At 43.4% G+C, this 16,401-nt stretch overlaps 1 protein-coding gene and 1 pseudogene across 5 annotated transcripts in view; one reads left to right on the top strand and one right to left on the bottom strand.

Annotated features, from left to right (window-relative positions):
• The window catches only part of GPR176 (G protein-coupled receptor 176), a 122,585-nt gene that overhangs the window by 23,170 nt on the left and 83,014 nt on the right, over positions 1 to 16,401 (top strand). For 4 of the 5 annotated variants that reach the window (XM_073876784.1, XM_073876782.1, XM_073876781.1 and 1 more), the window contains exon 2: positions 1,583 to 1,682. The exons of the other annotated variant lie outside the window; for it this stretch is intronic. The gene's annotated coding sequence lies outside the window, so the exon portion shown is untranslated. The remainder of the gene's footprint in view (positions 1 to 1,582; positions 1,683 to 16,401) is intronic. 5 annotated transcript variants of the gene reach the window in all.
• On the bottom strand, positions 3,381 to 4,521 carry LOC112833456 (protein farnesyltransferase/geranylgeranyltransferase type-1 subunit alpha pseudogene; annotated as a pseudogene).

Raw genomic sequence — 16,401 nt, 5'->3', positions numbered from 1 at the left:
CGGGGAGTCTGCTTCTCCCTCTGACCCTCTTCCCTCTCGTGCTCTCTCTCATTCTCTCTCTCTCAAATAAATAAATAAAATCTTTAAAAAAAAAAAAGGATACAAAGTCACTGGGTAAAATCTTATCTATTTTTATTTTTAAAAAGATTTTATTTATTGATTTGACAGAGAGCACAAGCAGGGGGAGCGACAGGCAGAGGGAGAGGGAGAAGCAGGCTCCCCGCTGAGCAGGGAGCCCGATGTGGGGGCTCGATCCCTGGGACCCCAGGATCATGACCCGAGTTGAAGGCAGTCACTTAACCAACTGAGCCACCCAGGCACCTATTTACTTATTTTTAAGTAGGGTCCTCACCCAGCATGGAGCCCAGTGTGGGGTGCTAACCCACAACCCTGAGATCAGACTGAGCTGAGATCAAGAGTCGGAAGCTTCACTGACTGAGCCACCCATAAATCTTATTTTTAAAAAAGGGAATACTTGGGCGCCTGGGTGGCTCAGTCGGTTAAGCGACTGCCTTCGGCTCAGGTCATGATCCTGGAGTCCCGGGATTGAGTCCCGCATCGGGCTCCCTGCTCAGCAGGGAGTCTGCTTCTCCCTCTGACCCTCTTCCCTTTCATGCTCTCTATCTCTCATTCTCTCTCTCTCAAATAAATAAATAAAATCTTTAAAAAAAAAAAAAGGGAATACTTAACCATCACTCTGTAAGTGAAGAGGGAACAATATTTTTAATTAGTTTATCATTGCGTGAATTAGCCTAGCTGACCTATACAATATTCATTGACATAGTTTCATGGGAATGAAGCAGTAAAATAAAAATGGTAAGTTTTATCTGATGAGAATATTTCACTACTGTGATCTGCAAAGACGGTATGAATGGTAAGGTTTTCAGATGACAATTCAGAACTTTGACGTATTGCATTGTCCTGCCCTTGGGAGCAGACTGACAAGAGAGGGTTACTTGTTGGCTTAGAGAGTGGCCTTTTGCAAATCACTAAACTAAGTGGGGTTACTTGACAGTAACAGGGAATAGAGATGGAGAGCTGCCTGACAAGATGCAAATACTGAGGATTTGATGGATTATTAGCTGGTTAGTCAAACTAGAGGCTCAGGACTCTTCAAGTCCGAAATTTTTAATAAAATTTAAAAATATTTCCCATAGCTGTGGTCATGATCTCTCAGGCAACAAATGCAATTTGCCACCAGATGTGTCGTTGCTATGACACTTGGCAGATACGAGAAGGGGTGGTGAAAGGTGGAGATTGAAGTGCTAATAGATTTGAAACCTTATTTGCAAAATGATCTTAATGTGTGTGTTTCAGAGATAAGTCTTAATCCTTTGTACATAATAGGTATTCTGTAAATGTGTGTGGAGCAAATATAAAATATGTGAAATATTTAAAATTAAATGAAGGAAATAACCTTTGCTTTTCTTAAGGAATTGTTCTTTATAGTGTAGTTTTGTGCCTGCTGGATCACACTGTGTCCTAGATTTCTGTGACTATAGAGAAACGCATGCAAAAGAGAATAAGAATTGTCAGTTCGTTAAGGATATAGCATGTGCTGATATAATTTCCTTTTCCCTAGGGATGTGGAACTGTTGATGAATTCCTTTCTAGCTGAAATGCCTGAGTGGGAGCTCTGGTCTCCATCCTTGTCACTGATTTCCTGGCCAGCCTGTTTCTGGGTAATGACTCTCTCAGTTTATGTTGCCTTTCAGCATAATACATTTGTTCAAACCAAACTGTGTGTCTGGTGGGTTGTACCACAAAACCAAGAACCCACAGTCAGAGCTAGAGGCAATATTTTCAATTACGAAAGCTCATAGTCATAATAGTCTATTTTGTGAAATAGTACTTGCCTATGCCAAACCTGTTTCTCTTTTGAGAATAATGTTCCTGGGATAAAAATGGGACTTCCAGTAAGATCGGTATAGAGTCAGATAGTTGTGAGTTTAAGTCCTAGTTCAGCCACTTGCTAGCATTTTGTCCTTGGGCCTGCTTTTATTACTATTTTTTTTTCAAAGATTTTATTATTTATTTATTTATTTGCCAGAGAGAGAGAGAGAGAGAGAGAGAGGGAACACAAGCAGGGGGAGCTGCAGAGGGAGAAGCAGGCTTCCCGCCGAGCAGGGAGCCTGATGCAGGACTCGATCCCAGGACCCTGGGATCATGACCTGGGCCAAAGGCAGAAGCTTAATTGACTGGGCCTCCCGGTGTCCCTCAAAGATTTTATTTATTTATTTGACAGAAAGAGAGAAAGAGAGAGAGAGCATAAGCCAGGGGGAAAAGGCAGAGGCAGAGGGAGAGGGAGAAGCAGAACTGTCGCTGAGCAGGGAGCCTGAGGTGGGGCTTGATCCAGGAACGGTGTGATCATGACCTGCTGAAGGCAGACACTTAACCACCCAGGTGCCCCTAGCTTTTATTATTTTTAATTTTTTTAATTAATTATTTTAAAAATATTTTTTCCTCACTGTAAAATAGTAATGAATTTTTTTTGAAAGCATAGAAAGTCATGAAGAAGAAAAGAATGAATATTCATACAACATATGAGCATTTTCTTATATAATTAAATATTCTTTGAAAGCATCATTTCATATATTTATATAGTATTTGATTATTCAGTCATTTAATCATTCTTAACATTTTTGGATATTATGATGTTTCTTTTTTTTTTTTAGGATACATCTGTAATTTTACAAAACCATTCTTTTGGCATTAGCTGGTTACAGTGATAACAAGGTACTGTGAGCGTGGCAGAGCAACTCTAATGTAACACTGCATTCCCTGCTTCCTGGACCCAAATTTAAGTTACCTTATACCCATTACATACAAGTTACCAGCGTTCATTAATGCTGCAAATCCTGACGCATATTCCCTTTAGGGAGGAGCTGATGCTAAGGGATTAGAGTAAATGTTGGTAAGTCTACAAAAGTTCCTTCATGGGACTTGCTGTTTCTTCGCCCTCCCCCCAAATTACTTTGCTTTAAAAGAATCAAATTACTAGTCTGAATAGCAGCAGCACCCAAGAAGCATCACACTTAGTTCTTGTTAAAAAGCAGTACCTGGGGCGCCTGGGTGGCTCAGTTGGTTAAGCGACTGCCTTTGGCTCAGGTCATGATCCTGGAGTCTCAGGATCGAGTCCCACATCGGACTCCCTGCTCAGCGGGGAGTCTGCTTCTCCCTCTGACCCTCCCCCCTCTCATGCTCGCTCTCTCTCTCAAGTAAATAAATAAAATCTTTAAAAATAAATAAATAAAAAAGCAGTACCTGTGCAATGCACGTTTTACACCACAGGCAAAGGGAATGATCACTTTAGTTTTAAACTCCTGCATTAGAGTCTCTTAAAAAAATAAAAGCATTCCATCTAGTTCTTCCAGATGATGTTATTGCTGTACATTTGTTGGTGGGTCACTCTCTGTGCTGTGTTTGCTTTGAAGGGATCTTCCAATATATCTCCAATATTCCTTTCTTATAGTGTCCTTTAGCTAGAATTTCACACAACTCTGATGCTTTATTAAGAATGTCCTCCTTGTTGTCACATTGGTTTTCTAACATGTCTTCATAGATATCCACGAGAAAGGCAATTAGGTAGGGGGAACTGTGACTTGGTTGTAAATCAAGTAACTGATTTAACAGATTTGGATATTTGGAAAGACCATGATCCTGTAAAATCCCTTTCAAATAGTTCCATGCACTTTCATTATGTGGTACTAGTTTGATCATTTCTAGAGTGTACTGGACTTCTCTCTCCAGTATAGCACGATCATCGTAGCCAGTGGTGTTAGAAATTATGAAGTACGTTTGGTTCCAGACAGAGTTATTTCTCACATCCTCTTTAAGAAGTTGGTCTACATACTGCAGCTCATTATCCCAAAGTTTAAATTCCTGAATAACCCATTGTCGATGTTGCCAGGCATGATAATTCTTTGCATCATGATTAAGAATATCAGCAATAAACTCAAGCTCCTGAGATGTATCTTTTAGCCATTCCACTAATAACTCGCCTATGATGCCAAACTTGATAGTTTTGGGGCTGTTCCTCAATTATTGCAGTGATGTAGTTCATTTCCTCATGTAGATCCTTTTGAAGTGACTTTAATAGAACTCCCTGAAAATGCCACACTGTGTAATTGGCTGCATTTAACTCAATAGCATCTCTGGTTAGTTTAAAAGCTTGTTCACTTCTTTCATCATGCTGCAGGACAGCCCGGAAATAATCATAAACTTCTCTATAAATTTTTCACTATAAATTATCTGGACCACTGGATTGGGGCCATCATTCTGCGGCACTGGATCTGTATTAGCCCATTCTGCTCTGTGCCTGTACAGGACATAGGTGGGCGAGGAGTCCAGGCTCAGGAACCCGTCGTCCATAGGGGACGCCACCACTTCTCTGGGCTCAGCTGCCATAGCTTCTTCCTGCTGCTGCTGGGGTGGCGGAGGGTGAGGCTGGGGCGGTGGCGGCTCTGGCTGACCGGACTCGCTGCCCTGCACAGCCTCCCCGATCCCCTTAGTGGCCGCCATCTCGCCTCGGCCCACAACCCATTATGGTGTTTCTTGTTAAACCATGATAAATAGTGCTGTGATAGATATCTTTTAATTAAAAAAAATTTTTTTTGGTCCAGCTTTCTTTTTCCATGAGGTAGTTTCTCAGGAAGGATGTTCTAGAGTTTTGTTTGTACATTTTTATTTATTATTTCATTCATTAATTTATATTTTAAGATTTAGAGAGCAAGTGTGAGTCGGTTGGGGGCAAAGGGAGAGGGAGAGAATCTCAAGCAGACTCCCTGCTGAGCGCTGAGCCAGATGCAGGCCAATCCCATGACCCTGAGAGCCTGACGTGAGCCAAAACCAAGAGTCAGACGCTAAACTGACTGAGCCACCCAGATGTCCCTGTTTGTACATTTTTTAAAAAGATTGTATTTATTTATTTATATTTTAATTTATTTTTTTAAAAGATTTTATCTGTATATTTGTCAGAGAGAGAGAGAGAAGCAGCAGAGGGAGAAGCAGGCTCTCCGATATGGGGCTTGGTCCCAGGATCCTGGGATCATGACCTGAGCCGAAGGTAGACACCTAACAGACTGAGCCACCCAGGCATCTCAATAGATTTTATTTATTTATGAGAGGGAGGGCATACGCATGTGCACGAGCACCCCCTAAAAAGGGGGGGCAGTAGGAGAAGCAGACTCCCTGCTGAGCAGGGAGCCCAATGTGGGACTCGATCCCAGGATCCCGGGATCATGAACTGAGCCGGAGGTGGACGCTTAACTGACTGAGCCACCCAGGCACTTGTGTTTGTACATTTTTTTTTTTTTAAAGATTTTATTCATTTGAGACACACAGATACAGAGAGAGAAAGCATGATCAGGGAGAGAGGCAGAGGGAGAGGGAGAAACAGGCTCCCCACTGAGCAGGGAGCCCGATGTGGGGCTCGATCCCAGGACCCCGGGATCAGGACCTGAGCTGAAGGCAGACGCTTAACCATCTGAGCCACCCAGGCGCCCCCGTGTTTGTACATTTTTTTTTAAAGATTTTATTTATTTATTTGATAGAGACACAGTGAGAGAGGGAACACAAGCAGGGGGGAGTGGGAGAGGGAGAAGCAGGCTTCCCGCGGAGCAGGGAGCCCGATGTGGGGCTCGATCCCAGGACCCTGGGATCATGACCTGAGCTGAAGGCAGATGCTTAACAATTGAGCCACCCAGGCGCCCTGTGTTTGTACATTTTTAAGAGTAGTTTTGAAGCTCTTGATAACCAAAAGCGGAGTAAAGAGTAAGTAATTTAACTGAGCTTCAGTTTTCTTACTTAGATGTATCCTGATGTTGGGAGGATATGGGCTAATATATGCAAAACACTTAGCGGAACGCCTGGCACATATTGTTAATGTTTTTAGTTTTTGCTTTAACATATCTCTTGTCTATACCATATCATTAAGCGCTCAACCACCTTCATTATTTGTTTAAAAAAAAAGGAAAATAAATGTTTGAGAGACAAAATTTGTACATGTGAATATCTAGCATAATGCTTTTTTTTTTTTGAAAACTGCCTTAAAAATATCTGTGTATGAAAGTGAAAGATAGAGGGGAAAGACAGTGTTGTTAGTAAAAGTATTTCTTTGAATTAAACAACAATGGGGGCGCCTGGCTGGCTCAGATGGTTAAGCACCTGCCTTCAGCTCGGGTCATGGTCCCGGGGTCCTGGGATCGAGTCCCGCATCGGGCTCCCTGCTCCACGGGAAGCCTGCTTCTCCCTCTGCTTCTCTCTCTGTCTCTCATGAATAAATAAATAAAATCTTTAAAAAAAAAACAAAAACAACAATGGACAGGAAATTACTGTTCACTGAAAGTTAGGCCCAACTGGCCCATTGTATCTCTGTTGGTTTTAATGTAGTGTCAAAGCTTGTAATTGACAACTATGTGAATTTAATGTATGTTTCAGTTATATGAGCATTGGCTGATGAGACGAGAGACAGCGAGGGATCAATATTCTTGATACCCCAAATTGTCAGTGTAATGAATATGATTTGAGGGCTGTGAGCCACCTCAAAAGAAGGCATAAAATGGTAATTTTAATAAATGAATCAGGGAGTAATGAAATCTCATGTCTGATGTTCTCCACTTACACACAAGTTACTGCACAGAGCATGGCTGCATTAGTTGCTTAGGGCTGCGGTCACAGATAACCACAGACTGAGTGGTTTAAAATAAGAGAAGGGGCACCTGGGTGGCTCAGTCGTTAAGCATCTGCCTTTGGCTCAGGTCATGATCCTGGGGTCCTGGGATCGAGCCCCGCATCGGGCTCCCTGCTCAGTGGAGAGCCTGCTTCTCCCTCTCCCGCTCCCCCTTGTGTTCCTTCTCTGACTGTGTCTCTCTCTGTCAAATAAAAAAATAATAATAATAAATAAATAAGAGAAATTCCTTCTCTCACAGTTCAGGATGCCACACGTCTAAAATCAAGGTGTCCAGGGCGCCTGGGTGGCTCAGTTGGCTAAGCGACTGCCTTCGGCTCAGGTCATGATCCTGGAGTCCCGGGATCGAGTCCCGCATCGGGCTTCCTGCTCGACAGGGAGTCTGCTTCTCCCTCTGATCCTCTTCCCTCTCGTGCTTTCTATCTCTCATTCTCTCTCTCTCTCAAATAAATAAATAAAATCTTTAAAAAAAAATAAAATAAAATCAAGGTGTCCATAGGGTTGGCTCCTTCTGGAGGCCCTGAGGGGGACCTGGTCCATGCCTCTCTTCTACCTCATGATGTCTTCCACATCCTTGGGGTTTCTTGGTTTGTAGCAGCATCGCTCTGGTTTCCGCCTCTTGTCTTCCTAGGGCCTTCTTCCCTGTGTCTCTTCTGTCTGTGTGTCTGCTCATGAAAAGAACACTAGTCATTGGATCTGAGGCCCCACTCTAATCCTGTATGGTCTCATTGTTCACAAGTTCAAATAGAAACCCACCATCTCCCCTTCCTCCCCATACCCTGCTAGCTTCTCTAACCAGAACTTTATCAAGCAGTTTTACTTAGCTAACTGGTTTCCCCTTGCTTATTGGATTTGTTTTAACTTTTCTTCTTGGCTCTACCCTACCCACCCAAGATGATATTTTACTGTAAGAAATGGGATTCTTTGACCTTCTCTCATAACCTTAATTCCCCCTCTCTATACTGTTATTCCTACATGGAAGGCCTTCTCTCTCTCCATCTAAGTAAATCTCTTTAGCTCGCTCTCTCTCTCTCATTTTAAGAGACGGAGGGAAGAGGGGGGTAGAGGGAGAGAGAGTCTTAATTAGGCTCCACACCCAGCACGGAGGCCAATGCTGGGTTCAGTCTCACAACCCTGAGATCATGACCTGAGCCAAAATCAAGAGTTGGACGCTTAACTGACTGAGCCACCCGGGCACCCCAGTAAATCTCATTTCTAAGGGCAGGGAGTGTGCTTTATACTTTATTTTTTCCTGTGGCATTAGCCCTTTGGTAGCACATAATATGTGCTCAATAGACATTCTGATTAACTTTCTGATAAAGTTGAAGGGTATAGATAGATTCTGGTTTGGAAAGAAAACCAAATAATGGTTTTATGTGCTTGAATCCCAAAATTGAAGCTCTTGATAGCTTAAATGGTTTAGGTTGACTCTTGTTTTCTCTTTGATTTAAAACTTCTACCTAATACTGTATTTTAGTCTCATTTTGGTGCTATAGCCTTTTTTGGCTCAAAAATAGCATAAGGAGATGCTCCTGGCATATCAATTAGTAGTGTCAATACCAAGTTCAGTGTGTGTTTGTTTTTTTAATTTTTTTTTAAAGATTTTACTTATTTATTTGTCAGAGAGAGAGAGAGAGCACAAGCAGGGGAGCAGCAGGTAGAGCAGGCAAGGGAGAAGCAGGCTCCCCGCTGAGCAAGGAGCCCGATGCGGCACTCCATGCCCAACTGACTGAGCCACCCAGACGTCCCCGAGTTCAGGGTTTGGAGGATAATCTTTTATTAGTGGTGTAATTTCTGAACACATAAATAGAACCAGCTTTGTACTTTTGTTTTTTCATTATTATCATCATTGTTACATAGCTGGGGAAGATTGAAAGGGTTTTCTTTCTTTTTTTTTTTAGCTTTTATTTTTTGACAGAGGGAGACACAGTGAGAGAAGGGAACACAAGCGGGAGTGGGAGAGGGAGAAGCAGGCTTCCCGCGGAGCAGGGAGCCCGATGTGGGGCTCGATCCCGGACCTTGGGATCATGACCTGAGCTGAAGGCAGACGCTTAACGACTGAGCCCTCCAGGCGTCCCGATTTAAAGGGTTAACTAATCTAGTCTTCTACCTCTTCAAAAAGGAGAAGGCCTGTGGTAACACCGACTGCTTCCTCTCCCTGGGTTCTGCCTTATTCCAGTAAACTCCATAGTTGTAAACCTGAAGGGACATACATGCCAAACGTAGTCTGGAGTTCCTGAGGAGGTTAGTCAAGTCCATCCATGGCCTGGTGGACCTCTGTTCCAATTCAGGTTTCTTACCATTAACAAGCCCAGAGCCATTAAGTGGGTCATGAGCAGATTTATGTTTCTGGTTTTTCATGAACAAAAGGGTGAGGGTCAGTAGATTTTCTTTTGTCTTGGTTACTTTGAATACTCGGGTATGTGTGGTATTCATGGCTAGAATAATGAGTCACTATTTGCTAAGCAAATTGACCAATGCCTGGCACATAGGAAATGCTATGAATATGTTTGAAAAGAATATAAAAACTGTAAATTGCAGTCACAGTCAGAGTGTATCATTCCATACCACTGCACTCCAGAGAGTTCTCTTCTTAGTGTTTCTGCAGGCTCTCAGCGGGCTGGTACTCCTCTCCCCAGCCTTCCATTCACTCCTGTTGTCAGATTTTTGTCTTAGGTCAGTTAACTTTCATTAACTAACTTCCTGCAAATGGGGACTGTGGTCACAGAGCAGCCCCTTCGGTTTCAGTGCGGTTTCTCCATAGAGACCCCCAAAAACCCTTATCAGAGACTGATGTGAGTTGATATTCTTACAAATTAAGTTGACAAATACTGCTCTGTTTTCTAGCTTGGAGGCCCCCAAAACTGAGCTTAATTCTTTTTTGCCTCTATATTCACAGAAAAGAGACCTTGTAAGTTTTTTTTTTTTTTTAAGATTTAAAAAATTTATTCACTTGAGAGAAAGCGAGAGCATGAGAAGGGGGAAGTTCAGAGGGAGAGGGAGAAACTGATACCCCGCTGAGTGGGGAGCCTGATGCGGGCTCGATCCCAGGACCCCGGGATCATGACCTGAGCTGAAGGCAGATGCTTAACCAACTGAGCCACCCAGGCTCCAAGACCTTGTAAGTCTTCAGGGCAGTGGTGTACTGGTTAAGTGTTTTAACAACTGGCTTTTTCTGGGAAAAAAGCCGAGTTTTGTTTTGTTTGTCAGTTTTCGTGGTATAGATACTCCCACTGTGGCCAAGCTACCAGTGAAGTGGAGTTGGGGAGGGATGTGTATGTTCAGCTCTCCCGAGCTGGGAGCTGGGAGCTGGGAGCAGGCCACTGTAAATGAAGGATTGCGGGGATGTGCCTTAGGCCCCACCCATGGAAAGTCTGTGCAGATGCTGAGTAGCTCTTTTTAATATTATTTGTTCACCTGCCATGGACAAGCACTGCTGTATGTACTGGGGATGTAGGAGTGAATCATATGAAGTCTCTGCCTTCATGGAGCCAACATCTATTCAAAGCTATTCAGAAGTTTCCAAATTCAGCTTCTTGGGACCTTAGCATGCTCATGTCAAGGTCTCATATCACTTTAATTTTAATTTTAATTTTTTTTAAAGATTTATTTATTTATTTATTTGAGAGAGAGAGAGAGAATGAGAGATAGAAAGCACGAGAGGGAAGAGGGTCAGAGGGAGAAGCAGACTCCCCGCCAAGCAGGAAGCCCTATGCGGGACTCGATCCCGGGACTCCAGGATCATGACCTGAGCCGAAGGCAGTCGCTCAACCAACTGAGCCACCCAGGCGCCCACCACTTTAATTTTTAAATGAGGAAAATAGCCTGGGCTCATTGCACACCCTTTCCTGGGTGTGAAGCAGGATTGTGGAGGAGGTGGAATTTCTCTCTGGATTGTCTCCATCTTGGAGGTGCAGAGACTCTAAACCTTGCAATGCCCAGAACACTGGCAGTATGCCATGAGGGGTGGAGATTAAAGACCAGAGAAGGGGAGCCTGGGTGCTCAGTCGCTAACCATTTGCCTTCGGCTCAGGTCATGATCCCAGGGTCCTGGGATTGAGTCCCACATCGGGCTCCCTGCTTGGCGGGAAGCCTGCTTCTCCCTCTCCCACTCCCCCTGCTTGTGCTCCTGCTCTCACTATCTCTCTCGGTCAAATAAATAAATAAAATTAAAAAATATATATATATAAAGAGCAGAGAAGATAACGGTCTTGTTCGTGGTTCTACTTACTAGTTCCCTAACTAATCCAGAGGAGGTGACTATTGATTACTATTAATTGGCCTCATTAATAGTTACTTACTTGGAAGCTTACAGAGTGGACAAGCGTCTGGCAACAGAAGGCATGTCACAGAATTTCAAAGACCTATATCCTCAAGAAGGGTAAGGGATTGGAGAACCTGATGATGGCAGTGCTCAGAGAGAAGGATGACCCACAGGCTTGTTTGGAAGAGGGTTTAGGATTCTTGGTGAAGAACCCCAAATCTTTGCTATGGAAAATCACTGGGCCAGGCTTACTAACAGGTGGTGTGATTTGAGGGGGTGAGATTTTCCTTTAGGAAGGTAGATCCTCAGGAAATTCAAAAGCTTTAGATAAGCAAAAGCAGAAAAGAGAATTTTTAAAAATTTTGAAATTAAATGTTTGATGTTTCCTAAGTCCCGCTCAGGGTTGCAGGGCTCTGCAGAACCTCTGCCCATGCTGTTTCTCACCCATTGAGTGAATGATTGATTCTCATGCAGTATCCAACACTGCTGCTGCTTGCTCAGCATCATCATCTCAGCAGAGGTAGATTGTGGACCATTCACTTCCCTGTTTGTCTGGAATATGCATTGCTCCACTCGGGCCCAGGCCATCTGGATCTTCCTTAGAAGCAAACGCCTACACATTTCTCATACTGGTTTGGAATTTAATTCTTGGCTGTGATATCTTTAGCGAAATGAAGAAAACCCTGGCCCTTTTCTAGTACAGGGACCCCCTTACAGCTACTTTGGAATGACCAGGGTATTTCCAAGTATGGGTTTTGGTTTACCTATATCACAGTCATCTTCTGGTGGTTCTTGAAAATAGTCATTCCTATCATGTGCCCCAAACCTACTAAACCAGAGTCTCTGGAGTGGGATCTAGGAATGTGTATTTTTTACAAGCTTCTCAGGTGATTTACAGGCACACTAAAGTTGGAGAGCCACCGGTTTAGACTCATAGTCTAAGTTCCCCTGGGATCCGACCTGCTTCCCATTGGAACAGATGCAACCTGCCTGACCCTGCAGGTAAGCCTGGGAAAGGTCTGGAGGCTTATTTTTCCATTTAAAGGATACCCACACAATCTGGTAGGCCAGTAAGGACAAAGCCCCTTCCCATGGGTCACCATTATATGACACACTGCTGCTCAGACCCAGGTCAGTTAGCCATTAAAGCTGAAGGTGAAGGTAATAATTTTGTTTTCAGCAGCTAAAGTTTAACTCTATGATTGTGATTATGTGATGAAACCCAGACATTTGCATGGTGGTTGACAAAAAGCAGGTCAGTATGAGTAAACACTATGCGCTTGACTCCTGCTGTCACTCTAATGTTTACGTGCCGTGGATGGCTTCTCTCAACTTGGTCACATTTTTTGTTTCAAGTTTTTATTTAAATTCCAGTTAGTTAACATACCTTATAATACTAATTTCAGGTGTGCAATATAATGATTCAACACTTCCATACATCAACCAATGCTCATCATGACAAGGGCACTCCTTAATCCCCATTACCCATACCCCTACCCACCTTCCCTCTGGTAACCACCAGTTTGTTCTCGATCATTAAGAATCTGTGTCTTCAAACTGAGGGTTGCTGGGGTGGGGAGTGGGTGGGGGGATGGGGTAACTGGGTGATGGAAATTAAGGAGGGCTCTGGATGTAATGAGCACTGCGTGTTATAAGACTGATGAATGACTGAACTCTACCTCTGAAACTAATAATACACTATATGTTAATTAATTGAATTTAAATTAAACATAAAGTAGATTAAAGAGATTCATAAAAAAAGAATCTGTTTCTTGGTTTCTCTCTGTCTCATTTTTCCTTTGCTTATTTGTTTTGTTTCTTAAATTCCACATATGAGTGAATTCATATGGTATCTGTCTTTCTCTGACTTATTTCACTTAGCATAATACTCTCTAGCTCCATCCACGTTGTTGCAAATGACAAGATTTCATTCTTTTTTAGGCTGAGTAATACTCCATTCTATGTGTATCACCTCTTTATCCATTCATCAGTTGATGGAGAGTTGGGCTGTTTCCATATCTTGGCTATTGTAGATAATGCTGCTATAAACATAGAGGTGCATGTATCCATTTGTATTAGTATTTTTGTATTCTTTGGGTAAATACTTAGTAGTGCAATTGCTGAATTGTAGGGTAGTTCTTTTTTTTTTTTTAAGATTTTATTTATTTATTTGAGAGAGCGAGAAAGAGCACATGAGAGGGGGGAGTGTCAGAGGGAGAAGCAGACTCCCCGCTGAGCAGGGAGCCCGATGCGGGACTCGATCCTGGGACTGCAAGATCATGACCTGAGCCGAAGGCAGTCGCTCAACCAACTGAGCCACCCAGGCGCCCCAGTAGGGTAGTTCTATTTATAACTTTTTGAGGAAACTCTGTACTATTTTCCAGAGTGGCTGCACCAGTTTGCATTCCCACCAACAGTGCAAGAGGGTTCCCTATCTCTACATCCTTGCTAATACCTGTTTCTTGTGTTGATTTCAGCCATCCTGACAGGCATGAGGTGATAACCTCATTGTGATTTTGATTTGCATTTCCCTGTTGATGAGTGATACTGGGCATTTTTCCATGTGTCTGTTGGCCATCTATGTCTTTGGAAAATGTCTATTTCTGCCTATCTTTTAATTGGATTATTTGATTTTTCAGTGTTGAGTTTTATAAGTTCTTTATATATTATGGATATTAACCCTTTATTGGATATTTCATTTGCAAATATCTTCTCCCATTCTGTAGGTTGTCTTTTAGTTTTGTTGATTGTCTTCTTTGCTGTTTAGGAGCTTTTTTTTTTTTTGTTTCCCTTGCCTCAGGAGACATGTCTAGAAAGAAGTTGCTCCAGCCGATGTCAAAGAAATTACTGCCTGTGCTCTCTTCTAGGATTGTTACAGTTTCAGGTCTCACATTTAGGTCTTTAATCCATTTTGAAATTATTTTTGTGTATGGTGTAAGAAGGTGGTCCAGTTGTAGCTGTCCAGTTTTCCAAGCATCATTTTTTGAAGGGACTTTTTTTCCTTTGGATATTCTTTCCTGCTTTGTCGAAGATTAATTGACCATATAATTGTGGATTTTCTGGGTTTTCTATTCTGTTCCATTGATCTATGTGTCTATTTTTGTGCCAGTACCATACTGTGTTGATCACTTCAGCTTTGTAATATGACTTGAAGTCTGGAATTGTGATGCCTCCAGCTTTGCTTTGCTTTTCCAGGTTGCTTTGGCTATTTGGAGTTGTTGCTTTAAATTCTCCATTAAGCATGTTACCTATGTCTGTTTCATTTAGTTATCTGGCCATATCCTTTTCTTAGTCTTCATTTGGGATAAATTCCTCTGTGTTCACATTTTGTCTAAGTCTTTGTCTTATTATGGGGGTTAGAAAAGCCAGTTACATCTCCTGTTCCTGAAAATAATGGTCGTATGAAGAAGATGTCATGTAGTGCCCAGGACCTCGTGCTTCAGGGGGTGTCTCTGGCGTGTGCTGCATGTGTTATGCTGTTGTGTTTTGGCTGCTCTTCCTTCAGGCCAGTCATCTGCAGAGGCTCTCCTTGCTTGCTTTAGGTAGTGTTTTGTCCCTGGCCTGAAAGTGGCAAGTTTTAAACTAGTCTGCTTATGAAATGAGACCTGACACCACTTCCACCAGAACTGAGGCCCTTCAGAACTCTCTGGTTGAGAGACCTGGTGTGGGCAGGGGTTTGTGCTGGTCTTCTGGGGGCGGGGCTCTCCGCCTTGGGACTGAGGCAAGTGTGACTGAGAAGGGCAGTCCCAGCGGAGTGCAAGGGGGTAGGGCTTGGTGTATGCAAGTTAGGCAGCCAGTGTTGGTGCTGTGCCGCTTCCTGCAGGTGGCTCTTTGTTTATGCTGAGGGGTGGGGGAGAGAAATGGCCCCCTCGGCCTTCTGCTTTGTTCCTGGAGGTAGATCTTTGTGAAAACTGCCTCTCAGGGACATCCTCCAAGGGAAGAGCAGATAATCTCTCCACTGTGTGCCCCAGGCATTTTTCAGATCACTATTTCCGTGCTGTCTGCCCCTGGGTTGTTTCCCTGCCTTCTCACCAGGAATGGCACAGTGCCCTCTGAGCTGTATCCCATCCAAGCCTGCTGACCTTTAAAACTACAGGCTTTGGGGCACCTGGGTGGCTCATTCAGTTAAGCGTCTGCCTTTGGCTCAGGTCATGATCCCAGTGTCCTGGGGTAGAGCCCCATGTTGGGCTCTCTGCTCAGTGGGGAGGCTGCTCCTCCCTCTCCCTCTGTCTGCCACTCCCCCCTGTTTGTGCTGTCTTTCTCTCTGTCAAATAAATAAATAAAATCTTAAAAAGAACTCCAGGCTTTCAGCCCTGTTGGGTGCAAGAACCCATGAAATCAGCCCTTCTTGCTTTCCAAGCCAATGGCTTTGGGAAACGCTCTTCTTGTGCATCCCCCTATGTGCTCCTCTCTGTCTCACCTTTCTCCGTGACCAGGGTTCCCTCAACTCCACAGCACCCGCCATCCATTTCTCCCCTAAACCATGTCTCCCCACTTCCTACCTTCTTTGATGTGGCCTCTTCTCTCCCTTGAGTTGTGGAGTTTGTTCTGTTAAAGTCTTCAGTTTCTGGGGGTATTTAGGATATTTGATAGTTCGTTTAGTTGTGTTCATGGGATGAGGCAGGGGTAGGACCCTCCTACCCAGCAGCTATCTTCGTCTCCATTCAACTTGGTCACATTTAAAAAATCACTCAGCCCCTATGCTTAGATTTTGGCCCACTGTTGAGGGAAAAACAACATGGATATTTTTAACTTAGTCCAGTGCTGTCTTTTTATAGATGTAAACATCAAGATGGGAGAGGGGAATGAAGTGATTTCTTTGGGCATGTTGGGCTGCAATGAGCCCCCAGGTCTTGCCACTTTAGGTGAGTGTTCTTGCCTTCTCAGAGGCTGCCTCCCAGCAGGAGGGAAGTGTTCTTTTACAATTCTCTGCTGAGTCTCACAGTTCTTGGCAGACAAAATCCAATATTCCCATTTCTAAAGACCCATATTGTTTAATGTTTCCTGTGAAAGCAGAGAAATTGCATTGAATTGTCTCTTCAGTTTGAGATTAGGAGAAACTGTGTCTTCCTGTCCTTGTCTTGTTCTGTGTCACCGAGCATTCACATTCTAGAGACGATGGGACAGTGTTTGGCTTAAACAACCTAGGTCAGAGAACTGCCCCTCAGTGCTTAGGAGACCAGGTGCATTGTAATTACCAAGTTGTGTGATAATTATGCCACAAGTAATTAATTGGAAGACGTCTCATTTACTTTGGAGACCTATAGGTGATTCAGCTAATGGGCTAGAGCAGCTGTCCATGAGCAAGGAAATGGGGATGGTTTTTTTTTTTTTTTTTAAAGATTTTATTTATTTATTTGAGAGAGAATGCGCACATGAGAGGGGATAGGGTCAGAGGGAGAAGCAGACTCCCTGCTGAGCAGGGAGCCCGATGCGGGACTCGATCCTG

The sequence above is a fragment of the Callorhinus ursinus genome, unplaced genomic scaffold (assembly GCF_003265705.2).
Source record: "Callorhinus ursinus isolate GAN/ISIS: 27379988/994484 unplaced genomic scaffold, GSC_fseal_2.0 scaffold25, whole genome shotgun sequence".
NCBI lineage: Eukaryota > Metazoa > Chordata > Mammalia > Carnivora > Otariidae > Callorhinus > Callorhinus ursinus.
This window is presented reverse-complemented; position numbering and strand designations above follow the sequence as displayed.